The sequence below is a fragment of the Miniopterus natalensis genome, chromosome 17, assembly GCF_054644295.1.
Source record: "Miniopterus natalensis isolate mMinNat1 chromosome 17, mMinNat1.hap1, whole genome shotgun sequence".
Lineage (NCBI taxonomy): Eukaryota > Metazoa > Chordata > Mammalia > Chiroptera > Miniopteridae > Miniopterus > Miniopterus natalensis.
Window position 1 is genome coordinate 245,001 of NC_142097.1, and position 27,500 is coordinate 272,500.

The 27,500-nt window shown below is 59.1% G+C and overlaps 1 long non-coding RNA gene across 1 annotated transcript in view; it reads left to right on the forward strand.

Annotated features, from left to right (window-relative positions):
- Positions 1-19,117: 19,117 nt before the first annotated feature.
- Positions 19,118-27,500, forward strand: part of LOC148091167 (uncharacterized) — a 19,803-nt gene continuing 11,420 nt past the window's right edge. The window contains exon 1 of the long non-coding RNA XR_015715913.1: positions 19,118-19,339. This is a non-coding gene — a long non-coding RNA (uncharacterized LOC148091167). The remainder of the gene's footprint in view (positions 19,340-27,500) is intronic.

A 27,500-nucleotide genomic window follows, 5' to 3' on the forward strand; every position in this document is an offset into this window, starting at 1 on the left:
CTCCTGTATTATTTAGAAGTTTGGACCATCCGTTTGTGCGCGTGCGTGCGAAATTTCCTTTTTTTTTTTTTTTTTTTTTCCCCCTAAATAGTACACAAAACCAGGCAAAGCATTTTATAAAGATGAACAGCATCGGCTCGCCGCCGGCATCGGGTGGAACTGTTTGGAGTCCTAAACCGACAAGTGGCTAACACTGATTTCACCTAACCAAAGAGTTACCCACTAGAGGGTTTTCGATTTCGAACTTCCTTTTCTGGTGGAGGATAAGTCCTGGGTAATAAAAAGTAAATGAATGAATGAATGAATGAATGAATGAATGAATGAATGAATGAATGAATGAATCTGTTTACTTGTCCAAATATACGTTTGAGTTTGGTTCCTTACACTGAAGAGCCCTTCTTAAAAATCCTCTTTTTTATCCCCAAGCCCAGTCCACGTTGACGTCTGGGAAAACCGGAAAGCTGGAAAATGCCGCTTGTTTCATGCAGGTGATTGGAAGGGGAGGTGGAATCTTCGGCAGGGACGGAGCTGCGGAGAAAGAGAAGGGCTAAGATAGCTCTCACGCGGAATAGTTTCAAAGAAAGACAACCACTGAAGAGCGAGCCGAGCCAGAGCGTGCTGGTTTAGGTCCGTGCAACAGAGGCGGAAGGAGGCCTGGTCGCCTTAGACCTTGTCTCTCGCGTGGACTACGTTCCCACCGCCTAGCCTATCCGTCTCGTGGGCGAAAGGGAACGAACCCTGACCCTTCACCCTGGGAGGCTCCGGGGTGACCGAGAAGCCTTCCTTTTTTTCCTTGTTTCGGCATTTTTCTCTGGAGTGTGTTGGGAAAGGGTTCGTAAGAGCGCCGTGTTTCCTTCTTTTTATTTATTTAATTTTTGCTTCATAGGTCACCGATGTCCCTTTCCCTCCCCGATGACCCACTCGGCCCCGTCCCACTCCCCGCCATGGTCCGCGTCCTTGGGTTGTGCCGACAGGCATATCAACGCTTTGGTTCCTCTCTCCTCGTCCACCCACCCCTCCACCCACCGTCCTCCAACCCTTGGCTCCTTCTTTTTAAAATGGAATCTTTTTTTTGGAATATATCTTGATTGATTTCAGAGAGACGAAAGGCGAGGGAGGGAGAGAGATAGAGACATCGATGAGGAGAGAGTCATGGGCCCGCTGCCTAGCCCGCAACCCGGGCATGTGCCCTGACCGGGAATCGAACCCCGACCTCCTGGGTTCCAGATCGCTGCTCCACCGCTGAGCCCCGCCCGCCCGGCCGGTTGACCTAAGACTTGGGCCCTGGACCCGAGCCCCTCAGCCGCGCCCCGCCCGCGGCCTCGCGCCCCTTCATCCCCACCCCCACCCCGTGATTCTCTAACGGTGGAGGGAGGGAGCTTTCCAGGCTTGGCCAACGGAGGGGGCTCTTTGCGCCCCGGACAGACCGGGGCCGGCCAGCTCCTCCAACACCCTCCCTTCCCGTGGTTCGCGGGGCTGCGGCCTCAGTAAGGGTGGGGCAGTCGAAGAAGCCCGAGGCGAGGTCGGAGGCTCTGACTTTACCCGACAGCTTTCTGCATTTGAATGGAGCTATTTACTGAGTGAGGCCGGTCACAGTGAATCGCCCGGTCCTCCCCGCCCCCACGACACCACCGCCACCTTGCCGGTTCCCCGCCCACCCACCCACCCACGGGCCCCTCCGGCTGGGGAACCGCAGGGTAGGGGTTTCATCCTCGGTCCTGAACCGGGGCCTCTGGGCCGCAGGAAAATCAATCGGGCAGGGGGAGAGCCGGGTGGCTGGCTATCTCAGGCCAAGCGGCCGAGGCGGCGAGGTGTTTGTGGAGGACAAGAGATGTGCTCTGAGACCGCCCTCCCCTCTGCCTCTCTGGTTGAGAAGTAGGCCCGGGGAGACGGCGGTGGGGCGGAGGGGAGCGGAGGGGACTCGGGCCATGGGACTAGAGAGTCCCCGCCGGCCTGCCTGCCCGCTTGCCTCCCCTGGCGCCGGCTGGGCGCCCCTCGCTCCTGTCACTCAGTTCGATCTGGAAACCTCTCTCCTCACTACAGAGGTGTGTCCACGTGAGAAACATGCCTATGCACAGAGCGTTTCGGTGACTGACTTGCCTTGAACAACAACCCCCCCCCCCCCGCCCCCGTCGCCCACTGCCGCCTGGAAGCAGAATCCCAAAGGGTTCAGATCCTGCTCCGGAGAGGAGCAGTTTAGCCCCTCATTTCATACGTGACGATGAACAGAGGAGACACACCTGTCCCCTCAGTGGATGTTGCTTGCCTTGGGCCCTGGCCACACGAAGGTTTCCCTGGCCTTGGGAGGGCTGCACGCCCCTCCTTTCTGCTCTGATGGGGACTCCTCTGGGGAACAAGGGGTGCGTGTAGGACGCGGCCCCTCTCTGTTCCCGGCCTGAGCCCAGAGCCCAGTCGACAGCATTGGGGAATTGTCAGGAACCAGCCTGAAAGACGAACAGATCTGAGTTCGAGTGGTGGGAATGAAAGAGACAATCGCAGTTATGGGATCGGGAGGGCTGCCCTCCGATGAGGTGCAGCCCCCAATGGCTTCAACGCCTTTCTTATAGAGTGAGTAACAAACAACCGGTAAGGAGGGGAGGGTGATACAGAGTAGTTCTTTCCAGGCTGCACAAACACACTTTCAGGGTCAACGTCCTGCCTCCTGCGTGAGCTCAGACCTGTGTCACTGATCTTCATTTCTTCGGCTCCCCACGGGAACCTGCGGGGAGGGTGGAGTCCCTGGCTCCAGGCCCTCGGGCCACGTGGGCCACGTCCAGACACGTCACCGGCTCCCAACGTCTCCCCCTTCTTTACTTTTTCACTGGAGCCAGTGGACTCCTGTCTGCAGCTCTGAGAGGCTTTGTGTTTCCGCTTGGACACAGACCGGGAATAAACATAGGAACATGAACACTCTGGCCAACAACATAATACCAGAATAGAATCGTGAAGGTAAACTATGTGTAGAGATCATATCAGAAAACTTGTCAAACGGTTCTTTTGCTAAGTCTGCGGGTGAGGTATCGAGAGGAGCGGCCTTCTATGGCATTTATATCAGCATGGAACGTCAATAGATACGTTGCCTTAACTCCATATCCCCGTAAGATGGTCTTTACCCTATCCCACCCCCATTCAGAGTGATTCTATGCTCTCTTAGTCTAGAAAGGGTATCTGACCGGTGGGATGGTGACACGTCCAGCCGGGCGCCCGATGGAGCACAAGGTCAGGGTATGGTGGACGCGGCCTCTTAGAGGTGCCTCAGGCGGGCGCTGCCACTTCCCGGCGTGCCAAGGAAGCACGTTTGCCGGAGTGCGCTCACGGCGTTGCGTCGGCCGCCGCGCCGAGGTATATCTCTTGGGCCCTGCCTGCAGCATACCAGCGTCCTTGCCTCTCGACTGGAAGCGTGACGAACGCAGGTTGGTGCGATGCCAACCAATCCGAGTTTGCATGAGCACTAGACACGCAGTTTGTGAGGTTACAGCGTACACACTTGATGGAGCAAGAATCAGCTAATTTCTTCATCCAAACCTTACCTAACAGTCATACGTAAGGAGGAGGAACACGGGCTAAACCTCCTTTAACAGAACGGCTCCCATTTGGATGAGTCTCACCTTTACGTCTCACTGCGACAATGTCCGTGTTTGCTACTAACTTCCGTACATTAGGTTGAACTCGCCCGTGCTCCGTTGGCGGTAAGGTCTCCACAAATCCTCCAGGTGTTTCGATCAGTTCATCCACTGGGGGGGGGGGGGGGGGGGGGGGGGGGGGGGGCTGTCTCCGATGCCGCTCAGCTGCTGAGAAACCTTCTGCATCCGATTTTTAAAAATTAAGGGTCCATAAAGAGAGATGAAGTATTTTACTAGGAGAGTGGCAGGTATATTCCCCCTTCTTTATTTTTGCAGTGTGAGCCTTTAAGGTCCCGTGGGCTCGCTCGATGATCCCCCGGCCCCGAGGATGATAAGGAATGCCTGTGATAGGAGTCATTTGGAAAGTTGCACGAAACTCTGTAAAAGTTTTGCTAGCGTACGCAGGCCCATTGTCGGTTTTTAGAATTTTTGGAATGCCCGAGATGGCAAAACGTGATAATACATGACAGATAACCCGTCTCGTGTTTTCCCCAGGATGCGCGCTTGCCACTAAAGATCCAGAATAAGTGGCCACTGTGACGTGCACAAATGACTGGCGACCGAATTCGGCTATAGGAGTAACATCCGTCTGCCAGATATGTCCTGGGAGCAATCCCCGTGGATTCACACCGTACTGAGGTGCGAGGGGCATGGGCTCGGGACAGTTTTGACGCTCCTTTCCTATTCGCCGGGCGGCTTCACGGGTCGTGTTCAATCGTTTTCTTAAACCCGAAGCATTTGGATGATGCGGAGCGTGTGAGGCTCGTGCTTGTTCAACAGAGGAAATGACTAAGGAAGCGCCACGAGTCAACATGTCTGCTTGCGCATTTCCTTCTGCGAAAGGTCCGAGGAGCACTGAGTGAGCTCCGATATGTCCCACAGAACAGGGTGAGGTTCGTGGCTCAATCCGTTGCCGTCAAGACAAGAGAGCGGCTATGACTGTAGAGGGATCCCTGTCAGTCGGGGTAGCCGTCTCCAAACCTCGAAGGATAGATACAGTGTATTCAGAATCTGTGTACAAACTACATGGGACGTCTTGCAAGCGTTGACATCCTGCAATGACAGCTACTAACGCTACGGTCTGTGCAGAGGTTTCTCGAGTCTTCGATGGACGGCCCCGATTATTGACGACATAGCTGGCGATTCCAGACGTCGGCCCATCAGTCAACACTCAAAGAGCATCAGTCAGGGGTTCTCGAGAGATCATCTGTGGGAATATCACAGGGTTTTGAATGAATCGCTGTCGTCATTTCTCTGATGGATAACGGCAGTCGATCTGCCCACTGTCCTCTGCAAAAGCGATCTGCCGTAAAGTTTCATTTTGCCACCACCGCTGCGGCTGCACGGAAGCGCGAGGCACCGTAACAGCGGCAGGCTGTTTCCCAAAAAACTCTAGAGCTCTTTTTCTACCCTGCGATGTTCATGGGGCCACCGATGGGGCATAAGGTGTGATCACCATTTTTCTGGAGGAAGGTAAATGAACCCCTTCTAGTGGAGCTTCTTGCCAAGACAGCCCAGCGGGCGGAGAATGGGTAGGTAAGATGATGAGTTGCCAGGCTCTTGTGTCATCCATTCTGACGATAGCCTTCTCTGCCGTCTCTAGAGCCCGTTGTCCCTCCACGGTTAATTCTCGAGGTCAGGGTCGCCACGGAGTGTGTCAAAGAGTGCTTTTAATTCACCCGTGGTTAAGCCTAAAGAAGGCCTTAGCCAATTCACGTCCCCCAAAAGTTTTTTGGAAATCAACCAGGGTGGATAGACTGTCTGTTCCGAACTGAAATCTTTGTGGCCTTACTTTCCTTCCGCCCTTCGATCGGTTGCCCTGAGCGATGATAAGGCGTGGCCTGTTGAACCTTTTCGGGGGCTAGGACGAGGCCAGATCTATTTAGTTGAAGTGCTTAACTCTGAGTAAATCACTTCTAAGTTTTCTAGATCACGATGAGCCGCGAAAACATCATCCGTAGAATGGATGACGTGGGCTTCCGGATGTATCTTTCGATTCTCTTTCGTGGCCGTAGCCGCAAATTTTGGACGCCGTGTGGGACTGTTCGCCACGCCCCGGGGCAAAACTCTCCAGCGATCTCTCCTCATCGGCTCCTTAAAATGGGCGGAAGGAACGCCGAAGGCAAATCTTTTACAATCTGCAGGGTAGAACGGGATGGTGAAACAGCAGTCTTTCACGTCGAATACTAGTCAACGGCATCCCGCGGGGACGGCCACCGGAGAGGGCAGACCTGGTGGGAAAGGCCCCATCGTTTCCGTAGTCTTATTTACGGCACTTAAATCCTGTCATAGCCTCCACTTTCCAGATTTTTTTCCCTTAATAACAAATATAGGTGTATTCCAAGGACTATTTAGATTCCTCCGTGTGCCCCTGAGCTGACTGTTCCTGCGCCAATTGCCGGGCTGCTTGAATTTTTTCCTCTGAGAGAGGCCACGGCCCCACCCAATACGGGATTGTCAGGTGGCCGGGTGAGGCAGGAAGAGCAGTGACCTTCAGGACACACTGGAGTCACAGCTAAGACCTTGTTTTGTCAGTTGGCCTTGGCAGGGAATGGGCCGTTCTACCCCCTGGCCGTCTTGGCCCGGTCCCTGCCCCGCCCGGCATGTAACCCGGGTCTAACATACGATGAGCTAGCTGCCTTAGGATTGGGGCTAGACAAGAACACTCCCATATTTTTGAGAACATCTCGGCCCCACAGATGACGTGGCAGAAAAGGCAATACATAAGGTTGAAATGCACCGGGCTTTCCCCCCCGCATCTCGCCGTGTCAGAACCTGTGTACTTTGCAGCGCAGATGGATGGATGGATGGATGGATGGATGGATGGATGGATGGATGGATGGATGGAGTCTGTCCAATTCCTGGCGAAGAAGTCATGGCAGGTTGCACAGGCCACTGGGATGGCCAGTATCGCTGACTAATGACTGAAACATCAGCTCCTGTGTCTAGCAATCCATTCCGTTTCTTACCATCGCTCGGCAGTTCTCTTTCAGGTCTCTCGGACCCCACTGTTTGAATCCAGTGGGCTCTATCGGAAGGGCCAGGGCCATGATTTCCCCTCTCCTGTTGAGATACAACTCCTCCTGTCTTCCGAAAGGGCAATAATATCCATTGCGCGATTCTCACTTCAGGGGCGAATGTCACGCTATCGAGAGGAGCTATACGCATGACCTTTCGCTCCCCGGTATAGTCGGAGTCTAGGACGCCCGGAAAAACTTGAAGTCCCTTCCTTGTTCACCCGCTACGTCCTACTAAGAGGCCTACAGTGTCTCTTAGCAGAGGCCCATATACCCCCGTGGGTACGGCTCGGGGTCCCACCTCGGGTGTTAATACGTAGCGGGCGGCGGGACGGAGGTCCAGTCCTGCGCTTCCTAGCGCGGCTCGTTCCCTGTTTGGTCTCCGGTCATCCCTGGGGTGGGTAGACTGACACGGCCCCGATCGTTTGAGGGGGTCGAGGCTGCCCCCTCTCGTAGTTTCCCGACCGCCGTCAGGGTTTGCGGTCGATGTCCATCTTTGACCTGCACATGTGAGCCCGATGCTTTCCTCTTTTACATCTTGGGCACGATCCTGGTTGTCTCACTCGTTCGTTGCTGTTATTCCTATTTCTACCATCCTTACCGAAAGGCCCTGACTTGCCACGGCTGTAGCAGTTACCGCTTCCTTTTCCCTGACTTCTCTGTGGCTGTTCCGTGACTCCTCGAATAGTCGTTCCTTGCAGCGCTGCGGCTAATGTCAACCCCGGTATCTACGATGGTCCGATATCGGCACAGAGAACGTCCATAGTCCGATAGCGAACCCTTCTTTTTCCAAGGTCTAACAGCAGACTGACGTGCTGAATCTGCATTCTCCTGAGCCGGCCGTGTTACCGGCAACATTCCCGCCTCTCCGTCAGGCACTGAGCGGCTAACTGCCTGAAGCAATCTGGAAACAAAGTCTTGGTGAGGCTCATCAGGTCCCTGCCTTATTGGGGCTAGTTCTTCTGATTTCCTGCCAGGTGTAGGCCATGGACGCCAGGCCTTAGAGGCCAGTGCCTTCCTTGGAGGAGAAGCGTCATTGGTCCAGTGAGGCCCTTCTCCTAGTAACATCTCATCAGTGATGGGAATATGGTGTGTTGCCCTGTTTCTGTTTGCAGCCTCATGACAACGATCCTAAAATTCCGATTTCCGTAATAAATTGTCTCCTCCTGTGAAACATGCTTTAGCTAGAGATCTCCAATCGTTAGGAGTTAGTTAAAGCGTCAGTAGCGATGTTTTCTAGGATGGTCAAAGTCTACGGAGCAGCGGGCCCCTATCGAGCTGTAGCCTGTTTTAGCTCCTTTCACATTTGGAATGACAAAGGGGTGTCATATCTTTGCACCTGATTAGGATGATTAGGGTTTGGCTGCTCAGAGACCGGAAAGATGGCCAGCCCAGAATTCCACACCTCCTCTCCGCTCTCTTGCGCTTTCAAGAGCGTTCTTGGCAGCGGAGATAGGGTATCCTTGATCTGTTTTTCCATACGTGGATCATTGACATTATTTTCCCTGTCATCGTTATTCAATTTGGAATTATCCCGATCGTCTCCTTTCCGTGGAGAGGCAGGCGAAGCGGAAGGGAAAGTTGGCTTTTGTTCAGAAGCGTGTCACGATCGCACCAATCTCGTCAAACTGCCCGACAATCTCTGGAGTTACTTCCTCACTTGTATCGGTCATAGCTGGATAGAGACGATCGTCATGATTGTTAACGAGCAGCTGCGTCATCTAGTTCGGCCTGCTCTTCTGGCGGGAGCTCCTCGGCATCCCCTTCGAGATCCTTACCCCCCCCGCCCCCCCCCCCGTACATTCTCTCCTCCATCCCATTTTTCCTCTGCTATAGGAGCCTCCTCTTTTTGTTCTGTACTCCCTGTTTTACGTTCAGACTCATGACTAGGATCAAGGGAATCACGGACTAGGCTCCAGAAAGAGAATGTATCCGTGGGCACTTTTTCTGGCCCATATGCATGAGACCAATCTCGTCATTCCCCCCCCACCTTTTGCCATGTTTTTACATTGACCAGGTGCCGCCCCCCCCCCCCCCCCCCCCCAGAAGATCAGCAATAGCCGATTCATACACTGGAGGACCAGGAAGTTAAGAGCCATGATCCGTTTTGCTACCTGAGACGATCACTCGGCTCATCTTTCTCCACCTGATACCAGAAGCTGCTGTGATCCCTGTAGCTGCGATGGTAGGAGGATGGCACGTTAGAAGCCGGAATGCTGTCCGGGGATCCTGTTTGCTACCTTATAGTTTTAGATGTTTTACATGCTTTTTTTTTTTTTTTTTTTTTTTTACTATATCTCTCTTGATTTAAGAGACAGGGAGGAGGAGGAAGGGAGGGAGGGGGAGAGACAGACAGACAGACAGACAGACAGACAGACAGACAGAGAGGTTGAGGCATCTTAAGACTTGGGGGTGTGGTGGGGTGCGGTGGGGAGGGAGGAAGAAAGGCAGGAGGGGTGGAAAGGGAGGAACAGACATACTCCTTTATGATTTGAACGTTGGAAGTTTGGACCATCCGTTTGAGCACGTGCGCATTTAACCAAAATAATAAATAAATAAAATAGTACACAGAAACAGGCAAACATTTTATAAAGATGAAAAGCATCTACTCTTCACCGGCATTGGGTGGAACTGTTTGGAGTCCTAAACTGACAAGTTGCTAACACTGATTTCACCTAACCAAAGAGTTACCCAGGAGAGGGTTTTTATTTTCGAACTTTCTTTTCTGGTGGAGGACAAATCCTGGGTAAATAAATAAATAAATAAATAAATCTGTTGACTTGAGCAAAATACGTTCGATTATGGTTCCTTACACTGAAGAGCCCTTCTTAAAAATCCTCATTTCTTTTCCAAGCCCTGTCCACATCGACGTCCGGGAAAACCTGAGACCTGGAAAATGCCGCTTGTTTCCTGCGGGTGATTGGAAGGGGAGGTGGAATCTTTTGGAGCTGCGGACAAAGAGAAGGGCTAAGATGGCTGTCACGCGGAACAGTTTAAAAGAAAGAGAACCACTGAAAAGCGAGCCGAGCCATAAGCATGGTGTTTTAGGTCCGTGCAACAGAGACGGAAGGAGGCCTGGTCGCTTTAGACCTTGTCTCTCGCGTGGACTACGTTCCCACCGCCTAGCCTATCCGTCTCGTGGGCGAAAGGGAACGAACCCTGACCCTTCACCCCGGGAGGCTCCGGGGTGACCGAGAAGCCTTCCTTTTTTTCCTTGTTTCGGCATTTTTCTCTGGAGTGTGTTGGGAAAGGGTTCGTAAGAGCGCCGTGTTTCCTTCTTTTTATTTATTTAATTTTTGCTTCATAGGTCACCGATGTCCCTTTGCCTCCCCGATGACCCACTCGGCCCCGTCCCACTCCCCGCCACGGTCCGCGTCCTTGGGTTGTGCCGACAGGCATATCAACGCTTTGGTTCCTCTCTCCTCGTCCACCCACCCCTCCACCCACCGTCCTCCAACCCTTGGCTCCTTCTTTTTAAAATGGAATCTTTTTTTTTTTTTTGGAATATATCTTGATTGATTTCAGAGAGAGGAAAGGCGAGGGAGGGAGAGAGATAGAGACATCGATGAGGAGAGAGTCATGGGCCCGCTGCCTAGCCCGCAACCCGGGCATGTGCCCTGACTGGGAATCGAACCCCGATCTCCTGGGTTCGAGATCGCTCGCTGCTCCACCGCTGAGCCCCGCCCGGCCGGTTGACCTAAGACTTGGGCCCTGGACTCGGGCCCCTCAGCGGCTCCCCGCCTCCCGCCCCGCCCCGTCCCGCTCGGACCCGGCCTCGCGCCCCTTGATCCCCACCCCCACCCCATGATTCTCTAACGGTGGAGGGAGGGAGCTTTCCAGGCTTGGCCAACGGAGGGGGCTCTTTGCGCCCCGGACAGACCGGGGCCGGCCAGCTCCTCCAACACCCTCCCTTCCCGTGGTTCGCGGGGCTGCGGCCTCAGTAAGGGTGGGGCAGTCGAAGAAGCCCGAGGCGAGGTCCGAGGCTCTGACTTTACCCGACAGCTTTCTGCATTTGAAAGGAGCTATTTACTGAGTGAGGCCGGTCACAGTGAATCGCCCGGTCCTCCCCGCCCCTCCCCCCCACCTGCCTGCCCCCCCCCCCCCCCCCCCCCCCCCCCCCCGGGCCCATCGGGTTGGGGAACCGGAGGGTAGGGGTTTCATCCTCAGCCCTGAACAGGGCCTCTGGGCCGCAGGAAAATCAATCGGGCAGGGGGAGAGCCGGGTGGCTGGCTATCTCAGGCCAAGCGGCCGAGGGGGAGTAGTGTTTGTGGAGGACAAGAGATGTGCTCTGAGACCGCCCTCCCCTCTGCCTCTCTGCTTGAGAAGAGGCCTGGGGAGACGGCGGTGGGGCGGAGGGGACTCGGACCATGGGACTAGAGTCCCCGCCCGCCCGCCCACCTGTCTGCCCGCTTGCCTGCCCCGGCGCAGGCTGGGCGCTGCTTGCTCCCGTCACTCAGTTCGCTCTGGAAACCTCTCTCTTTACTATTGAGCTGTCTCCACATGGGAAACATGCCTATGTACAGAGAGTTTCAGTGACTTGCCTTGCCTTGAGCCCCCCCCCGCCCCCCCCCCATCGCCCACCGCCACCTGGAGGCAGAATCCCAAAGGGTTGAGATCCTGCTCCGGAGAGGGGCCGTTTCACCCCCATATTTCATAGGTGACGATGAACACAGGAGACACACCTGTCCCCTCAGTGGATGTTGCTTGCCTTGGGCTCTGGCCTTGGGAGGGCTGCACGCCCCTCCTTTCTGCTCTGATGGGGACTCCTCTGGGGAACAAGGGGTGCGTGTTCCCAGAGCCCAGAGCCAGTCGAACAGCATTGGGTGTGGGGAGCCGCTGTGGCCCCAGGCACAGAGGAGCTGCCTGGGTGAGCTGCTGATGTGCTCCCCTGCTCCCGGGGAGATGTGGGTGAGCCGCTGTGGCCCCAGGCACAGAGGAGCTGCCTGGGTGAGCTGCTGATGTGCTCCCCTGCTCCCGGGGAGATGTGGGTGAGCCGCTGTGGCCCCAGGCACAGAGGAGCTGACCTGGGTGAGCTGCGGATGTGCTCCCCTGCTCCCGGGGAGATGTGGGTGAGCCGCTGTGGCCCCAGGCACAGAGGAGCTGCGTGGGTGAGCTGCGGATGTGCTCCCCTGCTCCCTGACCCAGTCCTTGAGGCACCAAAGCAATACTAATTTAGCTTGCGGCCTTAAGTTCCAGAAAAGCTTATCAGGATGTTGGTCCCGGCCTGAAGGGTTAAAGGACAGTCAAGCCACATACCAAGCCAAGGACTCAATCCTCCCCGCAAGTTCCCATTAGAAGCCGAAACAAAGACAGGCACCAACGTCAGAGCTCCTGCAAGAGGCAGGGTGTTTACTCTGAGATAGCATTCAACGGCCTTGAAGGAACTACTCAAGGGGTAGGAATGCGGAGCGGGGTGCTATTCAGCAAAATTAACAGTGTCTGTATAAATTGAGCTGGGAAAATAAACTCGGGGCCGGCAGCTGGCAACAGGCATGAGCTGCAGCCCTCCCGATCCCATCTTTTTTGTGTCTGTCTTCTCTTCATCCTCACCCCTTCCTCAGGACCGTTCGACTCTGCCGGCGGGCTCCGGCAATTGGGGAATCATCGACCTGTGGGCCGTGAAGGGGAAGCGTTTCTAGGAGATGGGTGTCCCGTCACCTGCATGCATCGAGGGTTGGATGAGTTTCCAAACCATCCCGCCGAGGGGGACGTTAGGATTGAGGCCCTCCCAGGGGCTCATCTCCCTTTGAGAGCTGAGGTCCTCTTCAAGTCCATGTTCTCCGCTCTCGAAGCGTCCACACCTGTGGCCTGTGCCGTGTGCCCCTTCATCCACATCCTGGAAGAATAAGCAGGTTAACCAGGTGCCCCCCCCCCCCCAAAAAAAAAGATCAGCAATAGCAGATTCATACATTGGAGGACAATGGACCAGAAAGTTAAAAGCCATGATCAGTTTTGCTAGCGGAGACGATCACTTGGCTCATGTTTCTCCACCTGAGACTTTCAGAAGCTGCTCTGATCCCTGTAGCTGCGATGCTAGGAGGATGGCATGTTAGAAGCTGGAATGCTGTCCGGGGATCCTGTGTGCTACCTTATCTTTTTAGATGTTTTACATGCTTTCCTTTTTTTTTTTTTTTTTTTTTACTATATCTCTCTTGATTTAAGAGACAAGAAGGGAGGAGGGCGGGGGAGAGAGAGAGAGAGAGAGAGAGAGAGAGAGAGAGAGAGAGAGAGAGAGAGAGAGAGAGGGAGAGGGAGAGGGAGAGGGAGAGAGAGAGAGAAGTGTCAAGGATGAGAGAGGCATGGGTCGGCTGCCTCCTGCACACCCCCGACTGGGGATGGAGCCCGCAACTCAGGCATGGGCCCTGACCGGGAATGGCACCGTGATCTCCTGGATCCTTGGCTGGCGCTCAACCGCTGAGCCATGCCCGGCCGGGCCCGATCTTCTTTAATGTGCACCTGTACACGGAGGCCTTCTCCGGAGAGTGAAGACCTTTTAGACAGAGAATCGGCACGTTTGGGAGACAGACGTGTTGTTCCGGACTAGGGGCGGGTAGGCCACGGCGAAGAAGCCACTAGGAAGATTAGGGGCCAGTTTGATTTGGTTTGTCGGGACCGACGGACGGGTGGCTCACCAGACCTCAGTTCTGCAGCCGCTCACCTGGATGCTGTTCACAGAGTGCCCGCCACGCTCCTGCTCCCCCCTTCCCCCCTCCCTGTCTCTGGTGATGACAGATGTCTTCTTCTTTCTCCCTCGAGAGTTTAATCTCCCCACCACCACCACCACCGGAGAGGGGTGTTGGGGGTGAGGAGGAGGAGGAGAAGGAGGAGGAGGAGGAGGAGGAGGAGGAGGAGGAGGAGGAGGAGGAGGAGGGGAGCACCTTTCTCGAACCTGCTATGTCTTAAGTCACTTGAGTTCCAAATGACCCATGTGCCAACGTGGCTTCGGTTTGGGGTGACGTGTTGCTCCGGTGGTTTCCTTCTGAGCGGTTCCGGGTGGGTGGCTTACACCTCTTTGCTCTTCTGGCTGCTCTCACCTCTGGCTTTCGACAACCAGAAGTTTCCTCGCCTTCGTTTCCACCGTCCCCGATGCTCCTCCGTGGCCTGGGCGTTAAATTTTGAAATGACTCCACAGCTGTAGCTGTGGCACGGCCCGACCCTGGGCCCTGCGGAGGAGTCGGAGCCTAGGATCGCTACCCAGTGTCTTGCTGTCGCTCTCTGTTCCTTCCTTAATAACCGCAGCGGCGGGAGGAAGACATTTTTTTCTCCCCTGCTAGGTTCTTTCAGCTGGCCTGATGACCGAGTCCACACGAGAGGGACTCATGAGAGAAAATAATCAGTTGTAAGTACGTAGGACAGCCAGGCCCCCCCCCCGTGCATGCACGCGAGCACATCCCACCCTCGGCCCCTCCGCTCCCACGAGAGAGAACGTTCGCCGGCCCAGGATTCCGTGGCTGATCATAGGTGTCGTCGTCGTCGTCATCGTCGTCGGGCCCTGCGGTGGGTGGGGTGCTCTGGAGTCGGATGCTTCACTCCCTAGAAGTGTAACAGGATGACAGCAAGAAGCTAGGAAGATGCCTGGGCAAGTGGAATAGAGAAACCGAGACAAGAAAATGACACAAGGCCAAACAGTTTGGGCCGCTTGCAGCAAGACCTTATCTTCCCCCGAACGAGGACACTTGAGAGCCAATGGTGAATACCCCTCCTCCCTGACCAAAGAACACGTAGGTAGCCGAAATCACCCTGGAACTGCTGAGGCAGGAGGGCGGGAGGGGGACAGAAGAAAGGGAGAGCTCGACCTCACTCACTCACTGAACAAAGAAGTAGCAAGCTTGGGACCTCTGTGTCCAAGACAGAAGGCAGAGGAACCCCGAACCCTGTAGACAGAAGGGTATAAGACCCCCTCGGACCCCAGGTGGCACACCCAGACCATCTGAGGTGCCCGATGGTGTTTTACGCCCAGTGTATTTTATTTCGGTTTTGGATCGGCTCGCCGTGCTTCCTTGATAAGTTCCCTCGTTAAAGGCGACGACGACGACGACGACGACGACGACGCTGTCCGGTGCCACTCGTTTGAATTCTTTCTCCAGAGCGTGACGGGAACCGAGGAAGGGGCGACAGCCCTCGCCCTCTGACTCAGGGGGCTCTCCCATAACATCTTTCCTGGCGGCGGTAACATCTTTTCAGCTGTCCTGTCACGGAAGGACTCAAAGGACGCCGCAGGGCTGATGTCCCAGAGGTCAAACCGGCACCGCCACCGCCTGGCCCGGAGGCCCCCCTGCCCCTCCCCTCCCCCTGCCCCGCCCTAAGGCACGTCTTTGGCCCAGACTACCCACCCGAGGCTCCAGCTAAACTGAGACGCTCTTATCGAGTGGGGACATCCCAAGGGCTTAGAGGTTTCCTCCCGGGAGTGGGGCCGGGCCGGTCCCACCTCTCTTTCTTTCGAATGGGTGAGTTCTGAACTTCCCAGGCACGGCCGGCCAACCCTTTAAGGCACAACCCACCCGCTGCTGTTTTCATCTCCCTGGCATAGACACACACTGCCCGCCCACCCGGGGAAATGAGTTTCTGTTCTTCTCCTCGGTCTGTGCGTTTCGAAACCACCACAACTGTTTTCCACAGCGGCCCTACCATTTTATTACCATTATTATCATCGTTATTGTTGTTATGACTTTATGATTGTTATTTTCGATCATTTTTCTGAGTTTCTTTGAGCTGCACTGATGACATAGGCTGGGGAGCAAGATCTCAGATGCTCCGGCCCTACCATTTTACATCACCACCACCACCGCCGCCACCGCCACCGGCGAGTGGCTCGGTTTCCCCGCGATGTGACCTCACCGGCGTTTTCTGGATACCGTTCCCCGTATTTTGCTCAAGGAATTCTGAGGGCTGTGTCCCGACGGTGCCTCCCTGTAGTGTTCATCGGCATTCATCGGGAACCACTGGCTCACGTCTTCTCCAGCGCCTATTTGCCATTCATGGCACGGAGCTCTCCCCCTGTCCGGTGAGATGCCCGCTCTGTGTCTTTGGTCTATTTAGATTTAAATTTAGTTTAATTGAATAGTTTATGTTATTGTTTAATTTTATTATTTTTTAAAATTTTATTTTATTAATCCTCACCAGAGGGTATTTTTCCCCATTGGTTTTCGTAGTTTTGTTTTTAAAGAGAGAGTGGAAGGGAGGGAGGGTGGGAGGGGGTGAGGGCGGGGGGAGGGTTTGAGAGAGAAAGAAAGATTGAGAGAGAGATCAAGTTGTTGTTCCACTTGTTGATGCATTCATCGGTTGCTTTTTGAAAAAGAAATATGTTCTCATCGATTTGAGGGGTGGGGAGGAAGGGAGAGGGAGGGAGGGAGAGAGGGGGGGAGAAAGAGAGCCAGAGAGAGAGAGAGAGAGAGAGAGAGAGAGAGAGAGAGAGAGAGAGACATTGATCCGTTGCTTCCCATGCGCATCCGGACTGGGGACTAAACCCGCAACCTGGGCCTGGGCCCTGACCTGGAAAGGAACCGGTGACCTTCCAGTGCACGGGGACGATGACGCTCAACCAGCGAGGCACACCGGCCACGGCTCCGTTGCTTCTCATATGTGCCCGCACTGGGGATCGGACCCACCGCCTCGGCAGATGGGGAGGACGCTCCAGTTAACTCAGCCGCCCGGCCAGGGCCGGATCGACGTTGACCTCATTTCAAACACACGCGCCCTTTCTGGTGGTCGTCCTGAAGGCGAGTCGCGCTGAAACCCACAGCCTACTGACTTTGCACCAAACTCCCCCACACCCACACGCTTGTTGTCTCAGTGCAGATGTGACAGGCACCTCTCACAGACACCAGAGAGGTGTTGTCGGACGCCCCCCGCCCCCACTGGGAGAGGGCGATTCCCAACCTCGGTGGGTGTTCGACCTCTCCTATCCACGATCTCATCCGAGAGACCTTGACCGTGGTGTTGTGACATGAATGTACTGAGACACAAAAGCCAATGGATTTTGAAAAAATGAAAGCGTACGCATTTATCGATGAAACGAGGCGCTAGCAAATCGATCCATCTGGCTTACGAAGCACAGACGGGGTGGTTTCGGCCTTATGCGCCCGCCCACTGGTGTACATGTTTTGCTTATTATGATCGTTATTCCTTAAAAATATGTCTTTATTGATTTCCTAGAGAGGAGAGGAGAGGGATAGAGAGACAGAAACATCCATGATGAGAGAGTCATGGATCGGCCGCCTCCTGCACGCCCCCGACTGGGGATCGAGCCCGCCACCCAGGCATGCGCCCTGACCGGGAATCGAACCCCGATCGCCTGGATCCTGGGTCGAGGCTCAACCGCTGAGCCACGCCCGGGCCGGCCGGGGGCGCCGAAGTTTTCCAAGACGGCCGTGCCAGAGATCCCGGTCCAGGTGGACGGTCTGTGATGCGAAGGAGCCGGTCCCTCGATCTCGACCGACCCGAGACCGCCGGCTTCGCCGTTTCCACCAGGGGCGCCCTTCTCTTCTCCTCCTCGCTGCTGTTTGAACAGCCTGGGGAGGATGGCCGGGAGGACGGACGCCGAGTGCCTCTCCCTCCCGAGAGGTGGAAGGAAGGTTCCCCCCTCTGCCTTTCCTTCCCCCTTCTCTCCCGCGTTCTTCTGTGAGGAGGAGAGGTTTTAACCGCTTGTTCTCAAGAGGAGGCCCGCGAAGCTCTGTTTCGCTTTCCTGCCTCCGTTTCCCTATCCTTCCCGCCGGGACGCTTTCCTGGCCTCTCCCTGTCCTGTAACACAGAGACGGACGCCCCTTACACCTGAATGGGGTCGTGAGACACGGAAGCGTGAAAGAGACGGAGGGATCTCAGAGGGAAGGCGGCCGGGGTCGAGTTTCCGGTCCGTGGCCTGTGTGGCTTCCGGGCTTTGCGAGTAGGCCTCGGAAAGACCTCCTCCTTGCGTTGGAAAGGATAGATTTGGGGTGGGGTGTGGAGGGGAGGAGAACCCCGAAGAAAAAGAGAAAGAAAAAGGCGGGGGGGGGGTAGATGGGGACAGAAAGAGGCTTTGTGCTTTGGGCGGTGACCGCTCGATGCTAGATGACGCCAGAGGCGGGTCTGCAGGCGGATGGCGTCTCCTCGAGCTGCACGCTTGAGAAGCCTGCGTGGGTTTTGCGGGCGCGGGCGCACGCGTTCTCGGAGTTCCACGCAAAGAGTCTTGTTTCTTTAATTTTATTTCCTTCTACTTTATTTTTATCATAAGAGAACATTTATTTCGTGGATCGCAGAGGTAGAAGAAGTCATTCCCGGAAGGCATGGGTTTAGGAAACAAGTTATAAAGGCCAAGAAAGGGCCCTTGGGGCTTGGGAGTGAGGAAGCTAATGCTAAGGTGCCTGGGGGGGGGGGGCGGTTTGAAGGGGGTGGGGGGTGGCCAGAGGCTGCTTCCAGGAGGGAGAGAGCTGGGTCCTCCGTCCTAATGGTTTTCTCTTAGGACAAGGCTCAGGGAAAGATCTCCTTATCATAGTCAGCAGCTTTCCAGGTGTGTCCTTTCAGGGTTATGGTCTCCTCGGACCGGTTGGTTGGCCTGAGGGCGGGGAGAGGCCACCGTTCAATGCGGCTGGCCTGAGGTCGGCTGTGGCCGGTTTTGTTGCTTTTCTGATCCTGGAGCTGAAACGGGGCTGAGGCCTAGACGTCCTCTCTAGGGAGGAACAGGTCATGGGGTCCAAACCGAGGGACGGGCAATCTGCTGGGGGGAGGAAAGGCTGCCCTGGGGGCGGGGTCCCACCCTCCAATTGTCTGTTGCTAGGCCCCTGGCGCTTTCCGCTCGCTCCCGTGACCTCCAGTACCTGGCCCCGCGCCCTCGCTGTCTCCCTGCCTATCACATCCCCCCTCGAGGATCCTGGCTCTGAATGCTTTCAGAGAAAAGGGGCGCAGCTACTTTATTTTACTTTAAAGCCTGCCTAGTTTTCTTAACCTATGTCTCCCCGATAAATTAAATTTCCAAGAAAGAGAGAGAGAGAGGAAGAGAGGAAGAAAGAAAGAAAGAAAGAAAGAAAGAAAGAAAGAAAGAAAGAAAGAAAGAAAGAAAGAAAGAAAGAAAGAAGAAAGGAAGGAAGGAAGGAAGGAAGCCACAGAAAGATCAAGGGGTGATTCCTCCCTTGTTGTCCCGTGAACACTGGCCTGGCTCTGGAGGTGGAGTCCCCGGCCGCAACAATGTTTCTAGGTCCTCCCAGGAGGCCAGGGACAGGCTCATGCCCCTCCGGGACGTCTTGGCCCCGGCGCCCACCGCCTGCCGGCGACTCCGTGGGATTCTTTCACGCAGGAGTCTCCCCCGCCGGTCCCCTGTTCCGGCCGCCACCCGAAAAAGATTTTCCAAGTCCCCCCTTCCGCTATGGCGGCCGCGCGGCGCTGTGCCTGCCGGGAGCTCTGAGGCGGAGGCTCCGCCGCCCGCCGCCCGCCGCCCGCCGCCCGCCGAGGGCCACGGGCCACGGGCCGAGGGCCGGGAGACACGATCCGAGGTGGGCCGTGGGCCGTGGGCCGGTTGGAGATCGGTCCTCCGGGCCGGCGGCAGGCCCGCCACCCGGAAACGTCTCGCTGACCTTGTTCTCGGCGGTTGTCGGGCGCCACCTGGCGGCCGCTTTTATATCATTCCTTCTGCGCAAAGTGGCGGGGGAGGGGATCGGGCCCTGCTGCCCGCCGGCCCGCCCGCCTGAGGCCTGCTTCCAGCTGACTGCTGGCTCCTCCTGGGACTCGGTTTGTTCTGGAAAGCTCTGGTTTTGCTACCGAGGGGCGACTTGCTGGGAGGCCCCGAGCTAAACTCCCTCGTCTCCCTGTTTCTGAAAGGGCTGGTGTCAGAGCTCCTACAGATCCTTTGGGTGTTCTGACCGGCCCGGCCCGGCCCACAGCCTCTCCTCCGGTCCTGCCAGGCCTTGTGCAGAAATGATACCTCCTCCACGTGAGGAGTTCTTTCCCTCTGTCCAAAACGAAGGAGCAGCCGGGCAGAGGGGCCAGACCCCCTCCCCATCACCCAGCCGAGAGACAGAAATCCGGCTGCTCTTCTTCACCTAGTGCATCCCCTTGAGAGAGTCAGTCAGTCAGTCAGTCAGTCTCTCTCTCTCTCTCTCTCTCTCTCTCTCTCTCTCTCTCTCTCTCTCTCTCTCTCTCTCGGTACCTCACTCTCTTTGGCTGGCCCGCCAACTGCTGTCTCCGCGCCTTGCCCTCTGGCACGATTCTATGGCCTGGAGGAGAACCCGATCTCCTTCCCCTTTCCTTGCACAACGACACCTCCTCTGCTGGCTGGCTCGCCGGCTCGTTCGGGTGAGCCGGAGACGATATCTCAAAGTGGCCTGGGCCAAGGGGCCTCTTCTTCCCTGGAGCCTCCCCGCCTACTCAGTGGCTCTTCCGGGATCGCCCGTCTGTCTGTTGGACCCGGGATCGAAGTGTTTCTGTTTTGCCTCTTCTCCTGGTCTTCTCTGGTCTCCTTAGGAGGCCCCCTCTGCCCCCCATGTCATGTGAGACTTAAGGGAAATAAAACTGTGCCCTTTGCTCCCGTTCAGTTCTCCCTCCCTTCCTCCCTCCCTCCCTCCCTCCCGTCGGGTGAATGTTTTGGGCTGGTCCGGGTGGGCCACGGACCCTGAGAAGGCTTGGGCCTCTCGGTGACATCTTCCCTTCCGGCAATCTTGGAACTCGACCTCCTTCCCTGGCCTTGATTCGTCACTATGCTGACGTGCTCTCGGCTACCTTCTTGAGAAACCCTGTGAATGTGGACGGTGCCTCTCAAGAGGACACAGACATCCCCTTTCTTCATCCCCGGTCCGTCGTGCTCCTTGGTATCCGTGGACCCGAGCGAGCGAGTTTGAACACTCGGATTCTCGCAGAAACCGGCACGCGGAGGTGCACAGAGGCTCTATTCACAACTTCCAGGACCCGGAGGTGACCGAAAGGCTCTTCTTTGTGTGGAGAATGGACACGCGGAGTGCGGATGGCCCGGGCGACGACGGGGATGCTGATCTGCTGAGTGACCGGCGCTGGAAAGAAATGAGAGCCACGGGGAGCCAGCCGTGAGGGGGCGGGCGAGGAACCTTCGATGCGCATCGCTATCTGAAGGAAGCCGCTCTGAACCGGACACCTACCTCGTGATTCCAACTCTAGAGGACATTTCTGAAAAGACAAAACTATGGAAAGGGCCAAGAGACCGGCGGGTTGCGGAGGGGGGGGCGGGGTGTGCGTGCCTGCGTGCGTGCGTGCGTGCGTGCGTGCCCGTGTTGGGGGAGGGAGAGCGGCGACCTCAGGGGGGGGGGGGGGGCGGGTCTATGGGACTTCTCTGTAGGCTCCGTTGGGTCTTGCCCTGAGCCCCAAAGTGCTCTAGAGAGGCAGACGGGTGGGCGGGCCGACAGACAGAAGCCTATTTCAACAGAAGCACCCAAAGCCACCTCCGGGTGCTATCCCAGAGATGCTCCCCCTCCGGTCCCGACTTCCCAGTCTGACAGCTTGTGGGGAAAGTCGGGCTTCTGGGAAGACTCGTCCTTCCTTTCCTTTCGACACGCGTTTTTGTTTCTTTGTTTGTTTTTGTTTTTGTTTCGTGTCGTTTCGTTTGTGTCTCGAGGCCTTCGCCGGACGTTCGCTGTGCGTGTCGCTAGGCTTTGAACTCTCCCGCCGGATCGCTCCGAGAACTGCCGTCTGTCTCTCCTGCCACGCACGGTTTTCATCGACCGTGGATAGGGAATAACATGAAAACCCTCCCTTTTGCTTTGTTTCTGAGAAGCGAGCGCCTGGCTGCTGGCTTCTCTGTGGGAAGGGTGGCATGAGTGAAGGAAGGCGGCGTTCTTCCTCCCCCCTCCTCCCTCCTCCTGTTGTCTTTTAGTGGGTGTCGGGGTGATTGAAGCTAGGAGTCCCCTTCTGATAGAGGCCTCCCGCCCGCTATCGTCCTGTCGCTTCCTGCGCACCGACCCGCACCCCGTGTGCTCAGGCGTGTTCCCTCTCGGGGTACCGGAGTAGAGACGAGAGTGGCCGGTGATGATGACCGAGTTTAGGAAGCCTCTTTGTTCGACTTTAAACTCGGAACCTTCATAAACGGTCAACTTTCCTACTGTGGAAGGGGCTCAGACTTTGGAGTTGGACTCCTCTGGGCCCGCCGGCGTAAAGTCAACCTCCCGAAGCCCCAGCCTCCGAGTGCCGCTTGGTCTTTGCGTAAGGTGAACGTCTCCGGTTCCGCAACGCCGCCCTCCCGAACATCTTAGATTGTCCTCTGCTCTCTTGGAGACTCTGGGAATGTGGGCCTAAGCGGGAGACGGACATGAGGGAGACCGACGGGAGAAGAGCATTCTGATCTTTAAAAGTTTTATGTTTATTTTTATTGATTTTTGAGAGAGAGAGAGAGAGAGAGAGAGAGAGAGAGAGAGAGAGAGAGAGAGAGAGAGAGAGATTTTTTGGTTTCACTTATTGATGCCTTCATCGGTTGATCCCCTGACTGGGGATCGGACCCCCGCAGTGTCAGCGTATCTGAAGCACGCTCTCCTCCCGGGGTGTGGGGGGGGTGTGGGGTGGATTGAATTTGTCAGTTTCACGGAACCGTGCTGCTGCGTCGTGCTCATCGGTCTCACTGAAAGCACACATATTCCCCTGCTCACCCCACGGGGAGTCCTACTGAAATCCACCACCCACCGAGATGTCACGCCCTGACGCCCTTGTTGTCTCTGTGCAGAGACGGACTTCTCTGAAACTTTGGACGTGGTCGAGTTTGTCGCTTATTGCCTGTATGGCTTCTGGGCTTTGTGGATAGGCCTCGGAAAGACCTCCTCCCTGCGTTGAAAAGGATAGATTTCGAGCGGAGGGGTGTGTGTGTGTGGGGGGGGGGGCGTGAAAGATAAAAAGAGAAGAAAAGAAAGACAATGGCGGGGGGGGGGCGGGATAAATGGGGATGGAAAGAGACCCTCTACTTTGGGCTCGATTCGGCACGTCTTCGGTGGACGTTTCGGAATGTGTTCAGAGGGCGTTGCGGTGTGTGTTCAGAGGGTGTTTTGGGGGTATGTGTTCGGTGGGTTGTCGGGGTGTGTGCTCAGATGATGCTTCTTTGAGTTGTCCGCTTGAAAGCAACCTGCGCTTTATTTTTAGTGATTGATGTTTTTGGAGCTCCGTACAAACGCTCTTTCTTGATTGGAGTGATTCCTTTTTAAATTTCATTTCAAAACCTGTATGGCTTTATGAACCGATGTCTCCCCGAGAGACGTTGGGGTTAAAAAAAAAAAGAAAGAAAAGGAACCCAAAGGAAACGGAAGCCAAGCCCCGGATCAAACGACGGGCCCGTCGCTGTCCCGTGAGTGCTCGCCTCCTCGTTTAGCTTTAAGGGCCCCCGGCCGCGTACAATTTTTTTAGGTCCTCCCGGGAGGGAGAGGAGACCGGGCCGGCGGTGCTGTGCCCCGAGGGGCGGCCCCGCCCTCTGGCGACTCCGGGGAGTTTCTCTCACGCCCGAGCCCCCGCGCCCTGCCTGCCCTTGTTCCCGCCGCCGGCGGAGAAAGGTTTTGCGAGTCCCCCTTGCCCGCTGCCGCGTCCGGGCCCGGCCGGGACGCGATCGGTCCTCCGGGCGGTCGGCGGGACGCCCTCGCCGGCCCTCGATCCCGATCGGTCCCGCTGATGTCCTCGCCGGTTGTCGGGAGCCACCTGGCGGCCGCTTTTAGATCGTTTCCTCCTTGGGGAGCGGCGAGGGAGGCGACGTGGCCGGCGCGGCCGCGGGCGACTTCCAGGAGGCCGGTGGCGCTGTCGCGTTCGTGCCGGCGGCGCCGGGCTGTGGGTTGCTCTGCCCGTTTGCCGGAGATTGGACCTGTGGGACTAGTGAGGGAGCGGCTGCGGCGGCGCTGCTTGTGGGCCGCCCTGACGGGTCGACCAGCACTCTCCGGCGCCCCTCCGCCCTCGGGGCCGCCGCGGCGGTGACGGAGAAGGGAAAAACCTCGCGCCCGGGCGCCGTCCAGCGCGTGTCCGGGAGTCGGGCCTCCGCGGGCCCTCCCCGGCCCTTGGATGGTTCCCCAACCCCCGCCCTCCGCGTCGCGCTCCGGAGGTGCCCGCCGACTCGCGCGACGGCGTGGCGGGCGCGCGGGAGGCCTCCGCTGGCTCGCGCCCCCACCCACCCCCCGCGAGGTGGCTTCCTGGGATCCGACCCGTTCGTTCGTCGTAGGCGCGCGCCTCCGTGGAATTTTCAGTGGAGTCCCGATCGATCCGGAGGCCTGAATCGAACGCCCCCCCGTCCGCCCCCTTTGGCCCTCGCGCGGGGGGACGGCCGGGATCTACCCGGCCCGGGCGCGTGCCCGCGTGTTTCCCCGGGACCCCGGACGGGACTCCCTCGCCGGGTTTATTTCGAGTCCCGTGCCGCAGGTCGGGACCGGGAGGGGCCCGTGCGGGGAGGCTGGGGGAGGAGGGCGAGGCGTTTGGGGAGGCGTGCACGCTTGGGTCCCGCCGTCGGACTCGGGTGTTTTGTTTTTCCCCCAAGCCCCGAGTCGAAGTCTGGGGACCGCGGGGAGCTCTCCCTACGCGAGTGCGCCGCCCTTGGCGGGATCGGGCAAGCCCGCGGTCCTCGGGGAAGCGCCGTTCGACGTAGGCGCCTCCGTGGATTTTTTTTCCAAGTCCCGATCCGGAAGCGCGTTCCGGTGCGTTCGCGCACGCCGGGCCGCGCGACGGGGAGGGCGTCAACGGCCCTCTCGCGCGTGTCCGCGGCCGCTTCCTCACAGGCCTCCGGGGGTCGACCAGATGGCCCGCCGCGCCCCCCCCCCCCCCCCCCCCCCGCTCGGGGGGTTTGATGGGATCCTGTGGGGTGGCCTGTGGCCGCGACTCCGTCCCAGGAGGCCCGCGTGGCCTTTGGACGGGACACCCGTCACCGGGGACCGTCGATGTTTAGCCCGAGGCGGGCGTTTTGTACCACGAGATGAGTGTGGATACGGTGTCCTCGGGTGACTGGAGGACGGGGGTGTGTGGGGGTCTGCCCGCGGGGCTTCTCCCTTCCCCGTCCGTCCCTGTGGCCGCACGAGATGAAGCCGTTACGCCTCGGGCCTGCGCGCGCCGGCTGATGTGTGCCTGGGGCCGTTGCCCTTGGAACGCCGTGTTCCGGAACCCCCCGGTATCGTTGAACCTCTTGACCGCTCGAGTGGTGTGCGCGCGTGGCACGCTTGGGGGGGGTTTGGGCGGCGTCGCCTCGCGTCCCCGGCGCCGCCCCGCGTGCTTTCGCGCGGCCGGCCGCCGCCGCCCCCTCGGCTCTATGGCGTCGGAGACGGCTTTTCCCCTAGCCCGGGGGCCGTCGTTCGCCTCTTGCCGCGAGGAGGGATGGTTGCCTTCGGGGGAGGGTTTTCTAAACCTGGTGAGGCTGAAGCGCAGGCCCCTCTCTCGCAGTCCTCGCCTCGTTTGCCCTCCGCGGCCGGCAGCTCGGTCGGTGCGGTGGCTTTTCCGGGCCTCCGTGCGTGTTTTTCTGATCGATGTGGTGACTTCGCGCTCTCCCGGGCCGGGCCTAAGCCGCGCCGGACGAGGGACGGACATTCCTGGTGAATGTGGCCGCTCTTCTCGCTCCGCCCGCGGGCCCCTCTCCTCTCCTTCCCCGCCTGGCTGGGCGGTGTGTGGGAAGGAAAAAGGGGTGCGGAACCCGGCCCGACCTCGCTCTTCCGCCTCCTTGCCCCTCGGGGCGACGGGTGGGGCGCGTGGTCTTGATGACGCAGCGGACACTCTCCGCCCGCCTTTCCTGGCTGTGTCCCGCGGGCGGCCCCTCCCCGCGGCGGGGAGGGGCGTCCCGCCGACGCGCCGCGCGATTCCGCCTGGGCGCGCGAGTGCGTTTCGCTTTGGTCCTCTGGTTGCTCCTGGAGCGCTCCGGGTCGTCGCTCAGGTGCCCGAGGCCGAGCAGGTGTTGTCGTCCCCCGTCCCCCGTGAGCCTTCCCCTCGGGGTCGCCCGCTGTGGCGGTGCTCTGTGGGGGGGCCGCGCTTGGGGGTGAGTCCAGCCGGTCAGGGGAGGCACGCCCGTGTCCCCCGCCCTCGCGTGAGGGGGGGGCCGGACCTCCGCCGTTGCCCGGGCGGCGTGGGCGCTCGCGAACGGGGCCGAGCCGGCGACGCCGGCCGCTGGCTGAACCGTGAGGTTTCCGTTGCTGCCGTCCTTCTTTCCTGGGCCGGATAGTCTTTCTTTGCGTCGTGCCCGGCGTTTCGACGCAACGCCGCGGGGCTCTCTTTAGCTTACTTTCTGGGTGAGGCCCCCGGTGAGGACGAGAGGGCGATGCCTGAGGCAGCACGGGCTCGCTCCTCTGGTGAACCCGGCCCCGTCCTCGAGCGCTCGCGTTGCCGCCGTTGCTTTCCCCTGTGCCGTTGGGCCCTTCCCTTGGGCGCGCGCCCCCTGCCGTCCCTCGGAACCGTGCGCCTCCGCGGGCCCGACCGGGGTGGCTTCCGATGGGGCGGGGACGATGCGCCCTCGGCGAGAAAGCCTTCTCTAGCGATCCGAGAGGGTGCCTTGGGGTACCGAAGCCCCCAGCCGTCGCCCCTCCTCGAGCGCGATCGGTAGCTCGTACCGCGGCGTTCGTCGGGTACGGCCCCCCCCGCGTGGGGCGGGGGGCCTGGAGGACGCCGCTTCCTTTTCTCGGCCTCTACCGCGGCCCGCGCCTCCCCCCTCCGAGACGGGGGAGGATCCCGCCGGGCCGGGCCGGCGTTTCCGGCGCGTGTCCGGGGGGCCGCGGCGTGCGTGTGGGCGCGCCGCGTGCGCGTGTTCCTTGCCGGCCGTGTGCCGAAGGGGGGGAGCGGCGCGGAGGCCCTTCCCCGTCCCCGGCGCGCGTCCGCTTCCGCGCTTCGAGCGGCTTCTCTGGCCCGCTCCCGTCCCCGAGGGGGTTGCAGCCCGGCGGAAGCGCCTTGCCGCGGGCACGTCTCGTGGCCGGCTTGCCCTCGGGGGGGCGTTCCACTGGGGACGCGAGTCTCGACCCGGGTCGGACCCGGGCGGAAGGACGGAGAAAGGAGACGAGGGCGGCTTCCCCTCGCGGCTCGGTGCGCGCGCGGCCCGCGGTGGCGTGGCCGGGGCTGTGCAGCGGCGGGGGGCGTTGGAAGGCTTTTCCGAGGGTCTGGCGCCGCAGGAGGGGGCCGGCCGGCGTCCCGGGCGTCGCGGGGCCGCCCTGTGTGTCTGTGGCGGTGGGATCCCCGTGCGTTTTCCCGGCGGCCCGTCCGTGCCCCGGGGCCCCCCTCTCCTCGGAGGCCGACCTCGCCTCCCCCGGGCGCGCCCGCGCCCTCCCTCCGCGGGTCCCGCGTCTTGCGCGCCTCCCGCTCTCCCCGCCTCCCCTCCCCGCCGCCGCCGTCGGCCCTTCGTCCTCCCCCCGCGACGGGGGGGGGCGGCGTCGGCGACCGCGCGCCCCCGAGAGACCGGGGCTTTTCGCCGAGCGGGTGTCGCCCCCTCGGCCCTCCCCCCCGACGCCGGGGGGCGGGGGCCGGGCGGCGTCTCCGGGCGAAGTTTGCCCTTCGGGGGCCGGCGGGCCCGTCGGCGCGCCCCCGCCCGCTCGCGCGGCGTGTGGCGTCGTGCCGGCGTGTGCGCGGGGCCGGGGAGCGCGAGGGAAGGGGGAAGAACCGTGTTCTTCCCGGCGGGGTCGTGGCCGCGGCGGCGCCGCGGGGGCCCCTCTCGCGAGGCTGGGGTTAGGGCGGCGTTTTCTCGACGGGGGAGGCGGTGCCGGTCGTCGTCTTCTCGGGGTTGCCGCGGGACCGCCCCTGGGCTCGGTGGCCTCCGGCGGTGAGACCCCGCGTGTGTCCCGGCGAAGACGGACCCGGGCTCGCCTCTCCCCGGGAGGGGAAAGCCTCCGTTTTCTTCCTCTGCTTTGGCCGAGCCCGCCGTCCCCGCCCGCCGCCTCGCGGTCCGGGCCCCCGGCGGCGCCGCCGCCGCCGCCTTCCCCGGCGCCGCGCGTGCCTCGCCGCCTCGGGC